General features: G+C 37.7%; 1 protein-coding gene across 1 annotated transcript in view; it reads left to right on the top strand.

Annotated features, from left to right (window-relative positions):
• LOC150080428 (cGMP-inhibited 3',5'-cyclic phosphodiesterase 3A-like) overlaps positions 1-21,193 on the top strand; it is a 256,303-nt gene that overhangs the window by 88,088 nt on the left and 147,022 nt on the right. The window lies entirely within an intron of this gene.

The following is a 21,193-nucleotide window of genomic DNA, read 5'->3' as shown; positions in this document are numbered from 1 at the left end:
TTTGCGAAGTGTAAACTCGCCCTGAGGACAGCACTGCTCTAAGCTTTTCTATCGGAACAAGATGTACCACATTAGAATGAACTTCCTTCGAAATTGAGCTGGTTTGTTCGTCTGTTTTGAAGTTTGGGACGATGTGCGTATTGAATCTGGCCTTTTGTGTTGTAACCGGAGTGTTAGTATATCCAGGGATAGCTCGTCTATATAGGTCACCATTGCCCAGAGTACCAAATAAACATTAGCATGCATCTACTCTTGAAGTTTAGAGGAAGCCCATTAAAGGGTTGACAGTAAATGTAGCTACTGCACTACCCAGTGACTCAACTCATTAAATAATGGATGACTCAAATCACTCATTCACTAGCCATCGCCGGCCCTGCCAGCGATAAGCCTTTATCCACCATTACAATCCCGCTATTTGTGTGGACCTCAGCTCCAAAATAAAACTCTGGAGCCAGAATAATATAAGATTCCTTTTTTCCCCTAATAGAAGCATTTATTTTATGTATTTGTTTATCACACATTGCTGATTTCCTCAATATAAAGTTGGAATTATTGGCCCTGGCAGTTATTTATCTGACATTTAGTCTTGATCGTGTGCACACACGTGGGGTCACTTAAAGACACACTTCGTAGGCACACTTTTAGAAATGATAGAGAGCATGCCCATCTCTATACGTGTCTTCAAAATGAGGTACACAGTTTCTTCTGTAAGTCGCTGAAATAAATATTTAGAGGTAGGAGGTAATTCCTCAAAAAATCTCGCATTCTCCCAAATAAATCTTGTTGAAACTGTACTGAAATATGTCTTGTTTCTTAACTCATTCTCGTATTGCTCCAATTGCTGCAACCATCAAGAAACCGATCATTCTTTTTCAATAGTTAAGGTTAGAGAGCCCTCCTTCAACTACATCTGTGTAGTTGAAGGAGGGCTCTCTGACCACGTGTTCTGTAGCGATCTGCAATTCTCTGGCAGCTGTCCAAAGGCCAGTAACCCTTTCGACGTCTGAATGCATGCTCTTGCTGCCAATTCAATGGTAGACAGATGTAACAAACGAAACGACCAGATACGAGATGTAAACAGATTTTCGGAATGTTAGAGCAAAACGTTATTATATAATATCGTGTTGCAGGCGACGCATGCGCGCTTATTTCTCCTTCGACAATATTGCATTCCGAACCACTATTCGATGTCTGTAAACCGATCCCGTTGCAGCTGAATGTAACTCGTTTTCCTGTCACCTTGAAGCAGAAGCAATTGTAAGCCGTTTGCAGATGTATCATCGCTGATATGTGCCGCTTCTTTCCAACTTACTGCTGACGTTTTCAATGGATCTACTGGGAATCGGCAAATAAGCAGCACCTTGATAGACGTCTTTCATTCCTTCCACTTTAAATGCCAGCTCAGATATACAGTTACGACCATAAAAATGCTCCTTCTGACAGCAGCTTCCCCTCATGACAAGGAACCTCTTTATGATCGTAATTCTACGGCGGATGCTGGAAGAGAAACACGCATGGGCGGACGTTATTCTGACACGCAGTGCCGATAAATCTCGACATGAGCGTATCCCCCAGATGGTCCCAAACTCGACATTCGTTTGGAAATGCTATTTCCGTGCCCATAAGGAGGTTCGTTAAGCTAACTCTTACACTGCCTGGAAATGAAATAAATTTATGAGCTCGCTGAAGGGTTATCAGATCAAACATAATGCCCTCTTAAGTCAGGCACATTTCGAACTTAAGAGTCCATTGTGTAATATCACTTTTTAAAGTATTATAATGGGAACGCCCAGTACGACTAATTTTCATGGCAGATTTGATTTAAAGGATTCAGTGAAGATGTTTAATTTGAATATTAAACTTGCGAGATCGAAAATTTCTGGTCAAAATCACCAGCTTCTTCTCCTGGTCTGTCTACTTAGTGTATTAAGTAGTGTTCTTTCGAAGCAACCAATAATCACTAATATAGAGATTCTACCATGTTGAAGGAGGCTGAAAAGGAGTGACCAAACCAATGGAGGACGAAGTGAACAACTATAGATTGGTCAATTTGACATCAGCATGGAAAGGTCGGAATCTATGGTCAAGGGCACATTACAGGAACATTTTTTTATTTGTTAAACTTGGCGGTCCACGCCAGCTTCACTGGCAACCCACTGTACATACAATACAGTTCAATAAGATAAAATAATACATTACATGTGCATGTGGGTAACTGTTCAACACCAAATCACATTATGTGAAGGAGATATCCATGACATTGACGTCATTGCATCACAAGGAAATACCATTGAATAGACTACACATGTCCTTGTAATGCGTAGTGAATTACGAGAACATCTGGAGAAGTAAATTACCCTAAATGAATTACATCGCGGCTTTCCAAAGGAAAAATCTTCTTTTATTGACTCGATGAACTACTAGGCCGTGGTCACACAAGAACTGAACGAAAGAAACAATGTTTTGACATTTTATACTTGGATTTCAGCAAAGCATTTGACAATCTCACAAGGGGTTGCTGCACAAGTTGGTGGGCGTTGAGATTACAGGGCAAAATCTTCAGGCGGATTGAAGTATAGCTGAAGGACAGGCAACTAAGTTTTGTTTTAAATGGTCAGCCTTATGGTCCTTTACTATCGGGATCTCTGAAGGTTCAGTATCAAGTCACTCTTGTTTCTAATTTTCTTGACTGATATCAACGAAGGAATAAAGATTGATGTTGAAATTTGAAGATGACATGATGGTCGGAAGGATGGTTAATGACATTCATTAGGATGACCTTCTTCGGAATGATTTTAACAGGTTTCGTGGATAATTGGAGAAAGAGCAGTTTTAATGCTGCCAAACATTAGGTTTTACATTTGAGATAAGACAATTCGGGAATGACCTAGGGCACATTACAGGAACATTTTTTTATTTGTTAAACTTGGCGGTCCACGCCAGCTTCACTGGCAACCCACTGTACATACAATACAGTTCAATAAGATAAAATAATACATTACATGTGCATGTGGGTAACTGTACACTAGATGGAGGTGGGGAGGGACAGAGCTGATAGTAAACAAGTGGGGGAGAGAGAGAGAGAGAGAGAGAGAGAGAGAGAGAGAGAGAGAGAGAGAGAGAGAGAGAGACCTGGATATTATAAATACAATCAGATTAGCATGTAATGTATACAGGTAGCCAGAAAGGCTTGCAGTTTGCCTTATTAGTGATTTACTGTATCATTGAATCTAGAAATTATAGAAGTTATAGCTCAGTTATACAAGTCAATGGTGAGGCCACGTTCAAAAATAAATAAATTTTCGTTATTCGCCAGATGGCCGAGTTCAGAAGAGTTTTTATATTCACTGTTATATCAACTGCAGGCAGATTTTTTGGTGCCACAGTTCACAGTGGCCCGTGCATTTTTCGTGACAGAATACAGGTTCGAACCTTCACCCACGGGTAGTACAGTGGTAATAATCATCATCCTCCGGAACCGGGTTGAAAAGGTCCATGTCCGAATCCCGTCAATGATGTAAGGAATTTTTATGAGCTTTTTCCATTTCGTTGCTGAGTTAGTGGGTCTTAGGCGAGTTTGCATAGTTTGTTCCCTCCCGGAAATTCGCATTTTTCTTTCAGCAAAACAGTCAAACCGATCAGAGAACACATGCAATTTACAGGCACCATTCACACGAATAGATGAAACTTTTTCGGGTGGCTCTAATATGACTTTTTTTAACCTCTAGACCATGGCCAGCCCAAACTGTGTTCGGTATGGAAGCCGCATCTGAAGAAACACATCGACCTGTTTGAAAGACGGGCGACTCATTCGGTAAAAATATCAAACAGACGTGTAAAGAAGATCTAAGGTTACAGAGTTTAGGAAACCACGTATTAAACGCGGATACGGTTGAAGTATATAGAGCAGGAGGTGGCAAGTGAAGTAATAGTAAAAAAATAATAAAGGAAAAATAGGCAATGCTTATAAAAGAGTATTTCAAAAAAATAGGAGATATAAACACAAACTATTCACAAAGGAGGATCAAAGGCTGACACAAGCAATTATAGACCTGTGAGTTTAACTTCTGTTCCAGGAAAATTAATGGAGGCACTAGTTAAAGAAGCACTGCAGGATCATTTAGACAAGACTTCAGTTATAGCTCGGACACAGCATGGTTTTGTTAAGGGGAAGTCTTGCCTGACCAATTAGATTGGATACTATGATGCAGTCACAAAGGAACTGGATGCAGGGAATAATTTTGATATTATATACTTGGATCTTAGAAAGGCTTTTGATACTGTTGCACATGGAAGACTGCTGCACAAATTGGAGCAGTGTGACATTGGAGGCAAATTGCTGCTGTGGATAAAGGGGTGGCTGAGGGAGAGAAGACAGAGAGTGGTAATCAATGGACACTGCTCGTCGTGGACTAATGTTATTAGTGGAGTCCCTCAGGGTTCAGTATTGGGTCCTTTATTGTTTTCTGTATTTATAAATGATATTGATGATGGTATATCAAGCTTAATGTCCAAGTTTGCAGACGATACAAAGGTTGGCAGGGTTGTCAAGGACACTACTGACACTATGCTGCTGCAACAGGATCTGGAAAGGTTGAGCAGATGGGCTGAGAGGTGGTAAATGAAGTTTAACATTGACAAATGTAAAGTAGTACACATGGGAAACAGCAACCCCAGAGCAACGTATCAACTCTGTGGTACTACACTGACAGTGGTAGAGAATGAAAGGGACCTGGGGGTGGTTGGGCAGGCAGATATGAAGTTCTCTGAGCAGTGCAGACGGGCTGCAAGAGTAGCTCATGGTGTATTGTCAATGATATATAGGAATTTTTCTAGCAGGGATAAGGAGGTGATTATTCCCTTGTATAAGGCAATGGTCAGGCCACACCTAGAGTACTGTATACAGGTCTGGAGGCCTCATTTCAAGAAGGATGTAGAGCTGCTGGAACGAGTACAGAGAAGGACAACAAGATTAGTGAATGGAACAAAGGGGTGCTCTTACGAAGAAAGGCTTAAGGTTTGCAAATTACAGTGTCTGGAGACTAGCCACCGGCGAGGTGATCTGATAGAGGTGTATAAAGCCTTGAATGGTTTGAGCATGCTCAATGCTGATGGGATTCTTCCTCTCGCTCAGAATAATCACCTGAGAGGGCATAAATTCAAATTGAGGAAAGACAGATGCAGGATAGACGTGCGGAAATTTGCCTTTAGCCAGCGGGTAGTTGGTTGGTGGAACAGACTTCCATCCCTTGTCGTGGAAGTTGATAGCCTAAATAAGTTTAAGGCTCAGCTGGACAGGTATTTCGAACAAACAGAGGGGTGAAGTGGAAGTGTTTTTTTTTTTTTTTTTTTTGGCTGATGCTGCATAAGCTTGCTTTCTTGCATCAAATGCCTCTACTAATGCTAATGCTATTGAGGAAAACTAAGAAGTGGACCTCAGGAGTTTCATGCATTGTCGACTATTGGAATAAACTGCATCCACAAAGTCAGGGTTAAAAGTTAGACGAAATTTAGGGGGTAGACGGATGAAGAGTTTCTGGTGGTAGGAAAAAGTATAATAAAAGTGAATATAGATTACATAGATTTTTTAAATACCTCACTTATTGCATCCTTTCTCCTTTATTAATATCAGCAGGATCGCTATCTCCTTTGTAACCATGTTTTGCTTCACCTTAATATAAATTGGGATTACAACTTGCAAACCTTAATTTTTTACTTTAGCATTAAATGTTCCATATATACAATTTGCTCGACTTTTTTTTCCTCATTGCAGTTCCATCTAATAAATGAAAAAGGTAGCAAAAAATATGAGGCACACGACGACATCTTATAAAAGCGTTAATAACATTACTCTCGGTCTTTCAAAAAACTCTGTTAGCGTTGGTTAATCTCAGTAGATGTTATGTTTGAACTTCAGGAGAACCGTAAGAAACAATTCCTTTATTAGAACACACAAGAGAAAACAATGAGGTGTAATATGGCTTTCCTTTGTTTCTTGGTGCATGATGCAATTATATCTCAAAACCTGGCTTGGTTTTTGTTAGAATTAGTTCATCGACATTTCGAACTAAGTCGATCTCATCAAGTCAGAGCGACTGCATTTCGCAAGTCCTTAGGTTAATGCTCACCTCCTCGTATACTATACTTTCTTAAGAAATTTTAAATTCTCGCTTAATTTATTCACTTTATTAATAAATCTCATTCAGTTCAATTCCTTTATTCCATTAGCTTAATGAATACTTAACTTCAGTTAAGTACTCATTATGGTTCGTGCGTGGTATTTTGATCACGACATTTATAATCATTTTAGGTTGATTTTAATAATAAAATTAACAATAAACACGTTTAGGATTTTAAATAAGTTGACAGCTTTAGAAGAGCTCATTTCTGTAAATATTGAGCACAAACAGTTGAAATCATATGCATCTGTAAACATTTATAGTAACCATCTTGATCCTGTGGTTTTGTCTGTTCTTATGAACAGCAAGATTTAAATTTCGTGGATAATGCAATGGTTTTAATCATCACAGCAGAACAAACTCGCCTTTGTCTTTGTAACGCGTTGCTCTGGTATTGTACCAATTTAAGGAGACACCTTTCGCAGAATTACAACTTTGGAAACAATTCGTATACCGCATGGTAGCTCACATCTTTTGTGTTGTCACCAGAGCCATTCTAATGCCTATACGTAGATATCTAATGCTATCTAATAAAGACCAATTAGTCCTGAAACAGGCTGTCATAGCAACGTGACTAATTAATTTTTTTTGGCGAGGTTATCTGTTTAAAGTAGTGCAATACCACGACAACTCATTGAAAGGGCAAGTTTGTTCTGATGTGAGAATTAAGACCAAAATCTATTGCAGTTTACTCCGGCTGGCCCCAGAAATTATTATTGATTAAAACTATTGCGCAAATTTAATTGAAACACATTAAAAGAAGCGTGTGTTTGCCTTTAAAAATATTCTAACAGTAAAAGTATTTCAGATTAATATATGCACTATTTCTGCATGGTAATTTTTCACGTGTACTCCAAACATATTATAAAACTGTATAAATATAAAAGGATACAAAATTACATAACATATTCGATTATAAAATATTATTTATAATAAAGATAATACTAATATAATATAAAATATTTATCTGTTATATATTTCATTACATTTTATTTTTTCTTACATTTCTGTTTTCTCTTTTTATCTGTTATATGTATATATATATATATCTTACATATTAGACAATTATAAAAACTGTCTTAGATTGATTTTCATTTTAATTAGCTTCATTCTAAGCTTTTATTTTATATATGCATATAAATAAAATATAAAATACGTTAAAATTAATTAAATAATTAATAAATCTTTACTTGAATAGATAAAATCCTTCATGTAATTTTACCTCTAACGACAAATCGATGACAGGGATTTCCAATAGTAATTATAGTTCATTGTGCTGTGGCAAGAATTCAAGGTCACTGTCAAACGCCCTCGTGGTTAGCACAGTTGGTAGAATCACCGTCCTCCCCAGACCGGGAGGAAAAGACCTGTTCAGGTCCCGTCGATTACGTGAGAAATTTTCATGGCCTTTTCATAAAGTGGCCAAGTTAGTCGGTCTCAGGGGAGGGTAGTATGGTTTTCTCTCCCGGAAACTTCGGTTTTTCGTCCAGCAAACAAAATCGACAACAGAACACGCAATTTACAGACACTATGTATGGAGCGATATGGTCTTAGTCGCTAATGCTCCTTAAACTCTACAACAACAAACTGTCAAACACAAAGGCTTAGGGGTATTTGCGCAAGAACAACAATAAACATTCGTAACAAACAGACAATTATTCTTAGAAATGAATGTAAGAGAAGACTCATAAAAGAGATGCAAGTAAGCACATAACTGCGTAGTATTACACCTTATTCTCCGGCATACTCTACACACAGGTGGCAGTTTTCCTTTACAGATGCGTTTTAAACACTGGCTTATATAATTAAGTTCAGGGCGAAAGCTGTCTTACACTAATTCTCAGTATTGCAGACAAATTGCGCACAAAAAAGCTGAAAGAGCATTTCATGCCACAGATTTCTTCGGAGGGTCAGGTGGAGCAGTTTCATCTCAAGGCCTTCTGTTTGGACTTCATTCTGTAGCTGAGGTCGATCTCGGGCGAAGATAGAATCGGTTTGACTAGAGAGAACGCGCAATTAACAGACATAATACACGTTGGTAGATGACGTAAGTCTTGAAAGGCCCCAATATGACAGCTTTACTTTATTTATTTTTGTTTCGATGTAGAGAGTGGGGGGGGGGGGGATTCAGCTTTGGTTGAGAAGTTTTCGCTTATAAGCCTTACAGTAAGTTTGCATCAAGCCACATGCTAATTTTGGAAAACAATCTTTGAATTCTTCTAGATTGGCATCATCCTTTCTGATGAATGCCGTAATATCACTACCATCATCACGAAAATCTCTGTGATATTTAATACTAATATTTAAATTTTGTAATGGTATCGGTAGTTTTACTATAAACATTGCCTGACATTTTTTACACAGCAAATCGTTAAACAATTTCAACCACAAATAATTTTTTCTTTTAGCGATGCAGTAAATAAAAAAATACAACAAAAAAATATTACTTATAGTAGCTGCTCGCTCTCAGTGCAATCTTGTATGGGAAGCGCCATTTTTTATTAATAAATTATTCGCTCCACTCGTGAAGAATTTTAAACTTGACTAAAAAACATTGTTACCACAGTTTATTAAATTGAAGCGAAATTATTCGACAATTGCTTGCTGTACTAAAAGATATTGTATTGTACCATAGTTCTGAAATGCAATAAGAGACAAACTCCTCCTATGAAAGATTCGTCTTTGCCTCTAACTTGAAGGAATATTGAGGTATAACGTTTTTGGGAAGGTAGCGACTTCAACATTGCACGAAACGAAGATATCTCAGACCTTCACAAAATACATTGCCTACCCCTTTCACTGTTCTGCTAGCTACCCGATACAAGCTAAGCTGTTCACTTATTCTTCGTTAGAAATACCAGAGGCCATAAAAGACTTCAAGAAAACAATCTAAAAGCTGTCTGTTTTCTTTCTAGTCCCAGAAGGCAGAGCAAAACCTCACGTAAATTTTATTTAGAAGCTACAGGCAGGGTAAATCGGAGCAATGACATTTGCTTTCCATTCCTATACCGAGACACAGTTAACTATTACTGCTGATAGTTTCGCGAAGCTCCAATAGGAGGCGCCTAACATATTTTACTGCAGTACCACGGAAGACGAGGCTGAAAACTAGAGTATCATTGACACGGAGTTAGATTTGAAAAGGTCCAAGTATTGAGTTACCTAAGATTTCGTTTTCTGTGAAACAAGATACGAATAAGACGCGATAATGGGTATCAGGAATCATATTTTATGTCTTGCCACTCTGTGTGGGGGTAAATCTAGCGTAACGACGCAGCATGTTTACACAGAGTTGGCAAGAATCGGTCCAGGAGCGTTTACCATATCATCTAACGTAGTGGTAGCTATTAGAGCTAACCGAGAACAAAGTTTTTCCATTATTCTCTTGTCCAGGAGATTTACAAGACAGGATTATAACGAAGAGACTCGATACATGGCTGCTGAAGGTATATCTTACTTTCCACGTCGAGTTCAGGTCTCGAATACTTGCGCCACAAGGAGAAAAATTGATTATCCATGTCCATTTGTCTAGTTAAATCATATTAAAGCTGTGTAATTCGTGGTAATTGTATATAAAGCCGTTGGAATGAATATTCAGAATGCAATAGATGCACGCTTTATTGAAGGCCTTGTTCCACATCGTTGATTCTAACCTGTGTTACTCTATATTCCACGCTTTGTTTATTTTTAGCACACTGAACGTTTCTGCTAGTTGAACTAATAGGCGACATATGTAACAGAGCTGATGCAGTTGCTAAGCAACCACTTAGCATCTCGATTTCCGAATTGGAATGAATTAATTAGCACCAAATGTTTTTATTTGGAAGGTAACTTTTAAATATTATAATGTCTAAATGAAGATGATTTATTTTTAAAAAATAGAATAATTTATTTTTAAGTACACCGTTTAAAAATTTGTATTTATGAAAATAAAATTGTATCTTGCATTTTCTAATCTAAATTATCAAAAATAAGTTTGGGCTATATAATAACTTCGCTACATTAATCTGTTTGAAGAGATATTTAATTTAAAGCTAAGGAAAAAAATAAATAAATAAAACCCGGCACAATCCGAAGCGAATACTAATTTTAAGTGCTACGTATTTCGAGGTTCCAAGAGGACCTTACCACTAAAAAAATCAACATTATCGTATTAGTTCGTTAATCTTATAAAGAAAAGATAATTAAATTTTGAATAAAAAAATACTGAGGATTAATTTGGAAACATATAAAAAGAGGATATCAAACAGAAGCAGACAGATGTGATCTATATTAAAAAACGGAATTATCTCTGTATAAAAGAAAAGAATTTCTAAGAGCGCATCTCCAGAAGGTATTAACTTTTTCAGATTCATTCATACGAACAGATAGACAGATATTATGATGATACGCAGTTCACTTTTTCATTTTGATTTACGCTTCAAGGAATAACTTAATGAATAAAATTATAAGCTATGTGAAATAATTCTACACCAGAGGAATAAGGGTAAAAATGATGTGTAATAAATTAAATATATGTAAACAAAAATATTATAATAAACAAACAAATTAGATTATACACAAATATTTACTTTACCCCATTCTATAAGAATTTAAATTCAAGATTGGTTAAGCGAAGATGCTCGCTATGTTCCTGTAGGGCATCATAACTGATGCAAGTGACGTTTTGTCTTGCTGATGACTCTCCACCAGTGACAAGTGGGATCTTTTAAATCGCAAATAGCCTTCCATTGTAAAAGGCAGTATTACCGTTGGAACCTAAGACAATGAAGCCCCGGTTTATAACCTAACCAATAACAGTTATGGGAAGGCAACTTAGGCTCTTTTTATCGTTCCTTCCAAGGACGCGCATTGTGTGCCTTTCAACAGCGCACAAAAGAGAAACATTGTCTTCAAAAGCGATGTGCCTTTGCTTTGTTTCGCTATCTTCTGTTGGCTAGATAGAGTTCCCTCATTTGATTTATTGCTACTTCTGAAGGTCTGTTTGCAGTGAGGATGTATCCACGTCTTCTTACAAACTGCAACCGAAAATCCTCTCTGATGTTCTTCCGAGATAAAAAGAAGAAAAGTGCATTAACTTTCTCCCGTTGGTTTTATCAGGGAAATTTTAAAAAAACTCTCAAAAAATATACACTATGGTAAATAAAGTAAGGTCGGGGAGAAGTTCGCTCAATTGGCTTTTACATCTGTTATTCACAGGAAGCGCTGAAAGCCACGTTCCAAAATCGAAAAGTCAATAAAGTTAATACGCTCAATAATAGAAGTAAATTTGCAATCCGGTATGGTTGAAAATTTTAGATAAGGGACGTACTTTAATTTAGATGTTATCCATTAAATGTTTAAATTATAAACATGGGTTTAATGCAGTTGGGAAAAATGACGTCACTAATGTACTGTCGGGTTGTTCTTAGCACTGCATTAGGAATTCCTTCAAGCAGGCTTTGGTAATTAAAGTGGAATATACCCGGGAATGCGTAGGGTGCAGGATTAGCTTAATTTTGATTCTCAGCGTGCCAACATACATAATGGAATACAATTAACACACGAGGACAGGCCCTTCTTCTTCTTCTTCTTCTTCTTCTTTTTTTTTTTAGCAAGGTAAATACTTCACTACTCGACTTTGTGCGCAATCGGTTGACTGGCTGATAGCAATGGAACTATCATTTTCTTTCTTGCACATGAATAAGGAAAATGAGTAAACAAAAATTATGTTTGTATTTATCTATCAGCTATTGTATATCTCTTCGCTCATTCCTCAGCGCAGAAATTTATCCCCCATATTCAAATTTTTCTCTTCTGTGAACTCTACAAACGTTACCGTAATGGATATTATTGTTTTTGATATTCGTGAAACATGTACTCAATGGTAACGTCAGTAAACATATATACTGAGTTGGCTTTGCATTAGCAACCTTAATGTAGGATGAATTGCTCTGTAACGCTGGTGAGGGCTCAAAGTCGTTGACGGCTGATATATGCTTGTAGTTCGCACACTTAGCGTTCAGTTTTTAAGTGTCTGCGAGGAAGAAAGGCTCGGCGTCGAGATCTTTCCGACTTCGAGTGTGGAAGGAATGTGGGAGCAAGATGTGCATGTGCCAGAATCTCGACAACAACCAACATGGTTAAATGCTCCCGTTATCCCGTTATGGATCAACAGAGGTCGAACAATCAGCCAAAGGTCATAAGTGGGGTAGCCACGTATGGTCAATGCCCGTGGTGAACGTCCTGTGTCTCGTCTCGTAACACAGCAGCGCCGCAACATAATGGCTCACTTAACCACCCAGTACAACGTATGAATAGTAACTTAGTAAGACTAATATCCACATGTCTTTTGAGTCGGACATTACCTCGTATAGGCCCTCGACGGCCGTTACTGGTACCCATGCTCAATGCGAGACACGAGAAACTGCACCTTGCATGGGCACGTTAGCACCAACATGTGGAAATCTGTCACCTACTATGGTGAATCCTGTTTCCAATTCTATCATGCTGACGGGCGTACCCGCATTTCGAGAAAACAACGTGAGGCATGACAACTGGATACACCGTTGGTGTTTGGCTGGAGGGGTTTGGTGTTATGATTTTGGAACCGTTTTCGTAGCATGCCCTAGGTCATCGCTAATCAACGTTTCATTCGGAAACCTACCTTTCTGTCGTCGCCGACCAAATACAAACCTTCATGATGACAACGTATCCAGACAAGGGGGTCTATCAACAAGACAACGCTCCATGCCAAAAGGCCCAGCAGATTGCTGGTTTCAGAAACATGACAATGAATTCCATGTTCTCCCATGGCCGCTCAGCTCATCCGAATCCAACCCAAATGCGAACTTTTTCCTCCTTCTCCCCTTTTTATCTGGGGGAAAAGCGAAGTGAAATAACAGTGATGTAACAAATGTAAAATGTAAATAAATAACTTGATAAGAGTGAATTTTGTTTTAAGTTTTCCTGCATACGTTGAAATATAAAAAAAGATTGTATTGCATTGTATTATTATTGCTTTTATTTGAGTTGTATTTATGATGTAATTTTTTTTATCGAAGTAGTCCTCTATTATTACATCATAAATATAAGCTGGTATTAAACTAATATACAGGGTATTTCAAAATTGTACAGAAGAAATGTAGGGCAATATTGTACAACTAAAAATAAGAAGTTCCTATAAACATATGTCTCAATAGTCTTTATTTCCTCTATATTAAACAATAATCATCAATTTTAAAATATAAAAAAAGAAAAACTCTAAAAGGAAATAAACCTGAAATAAACTTCTAAAAGGAAAACATCTAAGCAGCTGTTCAAAGTGGCCTCCATATTGTCCAATGGCATAACGAATCTCCGTATTCCTTTTCATATCCGATAGTTTAAGGACCATTCTTAAATGGCTCCAGCAGCTCCAAATGCTATTTCTCAATTCGCGTGGATTCACATGAAATCATAGAATACCCCACACAAAGTAATCTAATGGTGTGGTATCGGATAATCATTGATGGCCACTTCGACCAATTCATCGGTTATTGTGCTTCTTATTTAAAAAGTCAGAAACATAAGCTTGCCAAGGACATCACACGAAACATTAATGGTAAGCATGTTGATGAGTACTGACAATCGTATGTAGGTTTACTTCGACCTAGGTACGAGTGTTTCGAGAGTTGGCATTCCATTTCTTGTAAGACATGATTCATCTGTAACCAGAACATGGCTAAGAAACTGAAGATCTCTTGTACATTTTCAAAATGAACCACTAGCAAAATTATCTGCGTTTATTCATATCTTATGGCAACGATGCAGATGGAACATTTAAACGACCAGATATCCTATTTGTAGTTGTCATAGAAGATACTTGAACAGTATCTATTCCATTAAAACCATTACTCGTAATGGTTTCAGTGTACCTGTTCTCTCTCCAGAGCAACAAGTGTTTTACGACTTGGAACTCGAGGTGGAAATTTTTCTGCGTATCTGCGAACAGCAGCTAGATGTTTTATCATCATCAATTAAAAAAATCATCACTTAACTCGGATAAAATAAACAGATTTGTAGTGTCTTGCATAATATCAGCTTAACAAAAGCTATTGGAAACAATGTAGTAGTCGCCGTGGAACTTGAAATACCATTTTTAGACACGTTGACACTGTTAGTAGATGTACTTTGCCACACTGGTCACTCAACTAAGTAATTGGTATGATTCATATAGGAGAACAAAGCCTATTCATGTTGGAATTTGTACTTCTGTTTTCGAGTTCAAAGCCCATTTTTACACATTCATATTTTTATGACATAAATCCGAACATTAAAACAGTTCCCAGTTTTACACGATTTTGTTATTTATGATTAATGTTTAATATCTCGGAAATAAAGACTTTTGAGACATACAGGGTGTCCATAAAGTCCTTGTGTACTTTAAAACCGCAAGCACCTAGGTTCTATGCGAGCTAAAAACAATCCATGAAATACATGGAAAGGTAATTATTCTAATTTTTACGGTATGCAATCATAATATTGTTAAGATTCAACATAACCGCCATCATTATACAGTGTAGTACGATGTTTCAATTCCATAAACAAGTTCTGAAGTTGTGTTTCAGTACGCCATTAATTGATGTGTTATCCTGGTACAAAAATTGTTTAAAGAGCGAAGTTTTCGGTAGTAAACTACACTGGCCAAGCGATTGGTCCCCTCTGTCGATCCATCTGTTTGGAAAGACTTCGTTTAAAAATTATCGAACATTCCGAGCGAAGTCACAAGATGCTCCACCTTTGCTGAAAAACCGTATTTGACATCAATGATTAATTGTCTTAGTTCAAGAATAAAAGAATCCTGGCATTTCATGGACGAGAACATGAAAACGATTCCTTTAAAGTCACTACAGTCTAATGTCTGGTGGACCCTGGGAAAAACACGCATAGTGCATGTTTTTCTCAGAGCACACCAAACACTGACTTTAGGGGGAGTCTTTTACACATTCCCAGACTCTTGTGGTTTGTCTGCCTCCAAATACAGCAATTACAGCGATATCCTTGCCACTAATGTAAAATGTTGCTTGATCACTAAACATTAGATTATCAAGCGATAAGATTCCATTTTTTAAGGTTTTCGTTAAACTTGTGAAAGAAAGGTAATCTCCGATGGTAATCTCTTCCAGCATCGTTTGATGCGCTTGAATCTTGTAAGGTCGCAGTAATATTTAAGCAGTAAAATCTTATTTTACTATAGAATATGCTTCTACATTTGTCCCTGCAATTTTGAAACAGTCTGTATTTACAGCAACTGCCCTGAGTCTTTTAATGAATAACAATTAATTTAAAAAGCAATGGTTTATTGATATAGACTCGTGTCTTACTCCGTGTGGTTTAATGTATGGAAAAATTGAAAATGAAAGTCAAAATTAAAAATATAATAGAAAAATAAAAGAGGAAACTATTAATTTCAATTTCACACACTAAACTACACGGATTTAGAACAAAATTAGACTTCATATAATAAATAAGTCTTCACTTTTTTGCTTAATTCCGATAAACCCTAGTTATAAATGGTCTGAAACAATAAATGATAAAAAACTTGCTAAATTTTCTAAAGTTATGTAACCTCCATTTGTTATAGTGGAATGGGACAAACATGATCCAGTCCGCCCGCCCAGCCCCTGAATATTGTTCTAAGTTTTCAATAGGGTTTTTTTTTTTCCATTTTTCTAAGTGAAAAACGAACAAACAATCTTTCCCCAAATTGTCAGCAAAAAATCGCTGAAAATTCGGAGAAACTCTAAATATTAGTAGGGATTCGAACCACTCTTTTCTGTTTTCACTACAGGTGTTATTATTACATCTATGGACCATCTTGGTCGATTAAAAGGGTATACAGATCTCAATAGAGTAAAGCCTGTTTGTTACAGTCCGCTTGAATTTTTCGACCTTCAATAAAACAATGCATTTCACCATCTTTTTTTTTTTTTGATCACGTGACTTTGGCTGCTCATTCATCACACAAGCTGGGTTAAGGTCATACTATTTAGACCTCTGATAACGATTTGCACGGTGCTGGATCGTGGGGAGAGGCGTAACATATTTGACAACCATGTCAGCGAAACCGGCTATTCATTGACGCGATTTTCCCTCTGGACTAGCACTACTTGGAAAAGTCTCAGATTTGACCCAATTCCCATACAGGAAAGAGTTTCAGAATCCATTCCGCTTATAAGTCGCCGATTTCTATGAGTTATCTTAGCGGGAAGTGCTAGTCTTTGCAATCTATATTTTTTCTTTGTTTCCCGTATGACATTTTGCTTTTCTTGGAGCTTATTTATTTGCTTTTCCCTTTTCCTTTTATTGTTTCTCTTTGGATTTTTCTTCCGTTTGAACATCCTGTAACTGAAATTACTGCACACTAGGGTGCCACACACCTACAAAAAGACGAACGGAAGACAAACTATTCATAAACAGATTGGAAGAAGCACTGACAAGTGCTACATTGCTTGCAAAATCTGTGATTGGCGCCAGTAAATTTATTTTCATTCTCTTTAAGTTTACTAAACCTTCTAGTGAGATTTTCATCGCGAAAGTTGAAAACTCCCTCATCCAGTTAACTTCACAGCTCTTGTAAATCATTGCTCTTATGATAAAATATGTGGACTTCAGAGCTTGGAAACTATCCATCTCATAGGCCTTATATACTTCGACGAAGTCTCCTCTAAGGTGTTTAATTTCCAAGCGCTGAAGTCCACATATTAGAAGTCTTTGCTCATATGGACGTCCTTTGCCAATCTCACCTGGCACGTTTCCCATCTTTGGGGGCTTTTAAGAAGCTTGATGTCTTTTTTTCAGGTATGGTCTTCATACTTGGACACCGTATTCCAAATATAAACTTGCAATTGCCTTGTACAGTGGAATTAAATATAAATTAATTATGATCTCCTTATCTCTACATACAAATGCTCAATTAATCATCAATTGGAGACCACGAGCCTTCCTTCTTTCCTATCTACACTGCTCGGAGAACTTTATGTCAGCCCGTATCGTAACTTTCAAATCTCTTTCTTCCTGTACGTTTTTAATTCAACACAACTAAGCGTATAAGTTGTGTTGAGGTTACTTTTCCCCAAAGTAAGACCATACATTTGGTTGCATAACCTACCTTCATCTATCGGCGAAACATTGGCACTTTTCCAATCCAAAGTGATATCTCCCGAATCCAATGACGTTGCCATCTTAATGGTCTAATGCACTCCCTCCGTTTTCCCCACGCCGGGTGGAAAAGACCAGGGTTCGAATTCCATAAATGAAGCGAGGAATTTTTATGGACTTTTTAGTCGGTATCAGGCGAGGGTAGTAGCATGGCGATATCTGTAAAAAGTAAGAGATGAAAAGCATATATGAGTAATTATTATAAAATACTAAATTTATTGACCTTAGACGTGAGAGAATTTCCAATCCAATATTGGATTCAGTTGAATGCCAAAGCATTTGTTATTCTAGATTGCTATCAACTTGCTGAACATATTCAGTTGGAATTTTATGGTGTGTATTGTGGGGGAGGGGTGTAACCCATTCTTTCTTTTTTTCCCTTTTTATCTCCTTTATTTGGCTTATTTCTTTATTTTAAGGACGTTTTTTTCTTCCTCCCATCTTACGAAATAATATCACTAAACACAATCCGGCATTAAAATAAAGTAAGAGTGCTGGAGGAGTCTCAAATATTGAGACCTTACTCCGGTCCAAGTTCATTAAAGTTGGCGAGACGAGGTTCATATTCTTTTTATCGTTTTTTCTTTTTATGTAAAAGAGTTTCAAATACTGAGGCTGTACTTGAGTCCAAATTCATCAAAGTTTGCGAGATAAGGTTCATATTCTTTTTGGCGATTTTCTAATCATTGATCCTGAAATGCAAAGACGCATGCATGGCAGGATCTTATTCCGACACCTGTGACCTGTACAATTTCTGCGCACGGAGACGTACAGGTCACAACACGAGCCCACTGTCTTCCTCGCCCTTCATCAATTATTTCGCACAATGGTATATGGGGTGAGCGACTTTACAGATCTCGACTGATAAAGGGCCATCAAAAGAATCATTGTGTTATCTGAGGCTTAATTAATTTGTGAACAGCACGTGACTCCATCAGTTGTCATCCTTGGGAGTTGTCAGCTCGGTTCGTGTGAGGTCTTTTCTTTGTGCTGCACTTAAATGGATGCAAATTGCTTGTCATCTTGAATGAAGTGTTCGTCCTCTCCTTGAATCATCCGTTAAGCATCTGCTTCGAAACAGTTCTTTTTGTGACAGGGGAAAGTTGTCATCAAAGACAACTTATGCGGTACAGCCTCTCATATTTTAACTATAGTGACGAAGGAGCTGTGCGTTCTAGGATTTTATTTTTACACTTACTTGTACGGATTCTTTTTGCTGTTTTTCTGATCTGAAGCTGGCACAGACAACCTGAGCATAAATTTAATCTCTCTTTATCCTAGGACCTAACAGAGACATCCAGCAGATGTTAATATGGGAAATTGGAGCTGCTTCACATAATGATTTACCTCATAAATCAACTACGTGCCAACTTCAATTAATGAAACAGAGATAGTCATGACAGAATCATGCTAGTGAAACACCATTCGATTAAACATTCCAGTTTACTGGTTGGTTGTTTGATCGTTATAGGGTTTTAGGCGCATCCGCAACTTAGGCCATATTGCGTTGTCAATAACAATCATGTGTGTTCTGTGGTCAATTTACTGTTCTCTGGACGAAAAACCCGAGTTTCCACCCTTGGAATCAAGGAGGGCTGTCATGGTAACCACCGCACAAGTTTTATTGAAAATAAATTATCCTTAGGTCAGTGTATAAGAAATAATGGACATTAACGAACAAGGCAGATTTTTCACCCTCGGAGATGAGAATCGTGAATTGAATTTTTCACTTTTAAATGCTGAAATTGTTTCTAATTAGCTTCTTAAGTGAAATGACGACCTATTTACAGTTCAAATAAAACCACCTCCGACCAGTTAAGAAGATCAATAAGCAGCCAACCTGTTCGTTGCGTACTCTTTGTCCTCCAACTCCGCTTGAATATGTACAAAGGCTGTAAACGATTATTCACAAGCTGTAAAATCCACCTGCCACGTATTATTAGCGCTGTGGCACTTTATAACAAATAGGCTGTCAGAGAGTGATTGCATGCGTTGTAGGCCATCAGATCTCGTCTCTCACTCTCTTCCTGTTATATCCCCATCCCGCTTTTACGGCTCACGGCTCAAGTGTTTTGTTAACACCGTAATCTTTAGTCCCTTCCTGACCCACATGCCCGCTTTTTGACCGAAAACCCCATCATCCACTCATGTTTGTGTACGCTTTAGTCTGCGCGCGCACACACACGCATAAGGGTTTTTTAAATGAGGTTAATTGCAACATCACCTGCCGCCTGCAGGTTATCGATATCACGATGTGCGTATTTTTGTAGTCAACACCTGTCAGTATATGTTAGTACATTCACAGGACGTGTACGGTTATTTTAAAACCCGTAGGTTCTAATACTATATATTAATATAAGCCATAAAAGTTCTTTAAGCGCTCAAGCAAAGGGACTTCATAATACAGAGACGCCCTCGTAGGTACCGAGATGGATAAAGTTGTGGAAAAGGTTTGGGTTCGATTCCCGTCTCTATCCTGTTTCTTTTATATCGTAGCTGAATTATCCCGTCTCGATCGAAGTGTTTCTTCTAATGCAATCTCGGCTTTTCATCCCACAACAGCGTAAAGCCAACCATAGAATACAACCACCTTGCGTACAACATATACTGATGTCTCGTAGCCTTAGTCACCTCTACACACATTCTACAGAATATGTTCAACACACAGGAGACATAAAACTCGATGAATTGAGTCTTTACAGCTATCATATGTCAGACTGGTGACGTTAGGTCGTACACCAAATGCTGACTGGAGCTTAGCTATTTCATCCTAAGTTCGAGACTGGTGGTAGATGATCAAAGTTCTCGTTATCGTATTAACTAATGTTAGATATCGGATCTCCAAGGATCGTTTTGCAAATAAACTGCTTGTTGTCCGCAGTAATTGGCTGGCTCTCTGTATTAAAGCTCATCTCCAGTCAGTTAACGTGAACAGAAAAACTTATTTCTAAGAAACTTTGATTTCTTTATTTTAAGGAAGAGCCATTGACTCTACATTTCAATAATTACACACACATGCGCATCAAGGGGAAAAAAAGCTTCTAGACAAGTTTCTAGACGGGCATCTATAATCTAAGCGGACATTTTAAGTAGTCTCCATTTCACTCATCACCAATCGAAAATAACTTCCAAACAAGCGAGCTCTTTTAACATGTTCTGCTGATAATCATATCATGATATGTTCGCAAAATACTGCTCAGACCTACCACACTGAGGGGTTTCATAGATCTCTGGACGGGAGTGTAATGGAGAGAGGAATTTACAAACCGTCTAAGAAGTTCAGCAATATTATTATTTTTAATATATGGCGCCTCGAAAGAAAGAACCATTCCTCATGTTAAGATTGTATGACTGTATAATAAAATTGTTTTCAATTGTTTCTCTTATGCTCGACTCTCGTATAGCTCTTAATAATCTGTTCATAGTTTACTAAAGCAGTTTTTGAATATATATTTTTTCTCTATTTTTTTATCTTTTTTGACAGAAAAATGAAAAACGTGATACTCTCATATTACATATTAAAGGAACTAACCACCAAACACTTCATATTACTATGTCTGTTTACTGGAAGAAAAATCCGAGCTTCCGGGAGTTAAAAAAAAACATGCCACCATTGCCTGAGATCGACTAACTCAGCCACTTTATGAAAAAGTTCCATAAAGTTCCTCGCCTGATTGATGGGATTCGAAACCAGGCCTTTTCCCTCAGTGTGGGAGGATCATATTCACTGTGTTGCCCACATGGTCTTTGGCAGAGTCATGGTCATTGAAATCTGGGTACGTCTTTGACGAGTCTACGACTCCTTTTGAATTCAGCAACCGATTTCTTGATGG

The sequence above is a fragment of the Mastigoproctus giganteus genome, chromosome 9 (assembly GCF_048544385.1).
Source record: "Mastigoproctus giganteus isolate SK-2022 chromosome 9, ASM4854438v1, whole genome shotgun sequence".
Taxonomy (NCBI): Eukaryota; Metazoa; Arthropoda; class Arachnida; order Uropygi; family Thelyphonidae; genus Mastigoproctus; species Mastigoproctus giganteus.
This window is presented reverse-complemented; position numbering and strand designations above follow the sequence as displayed.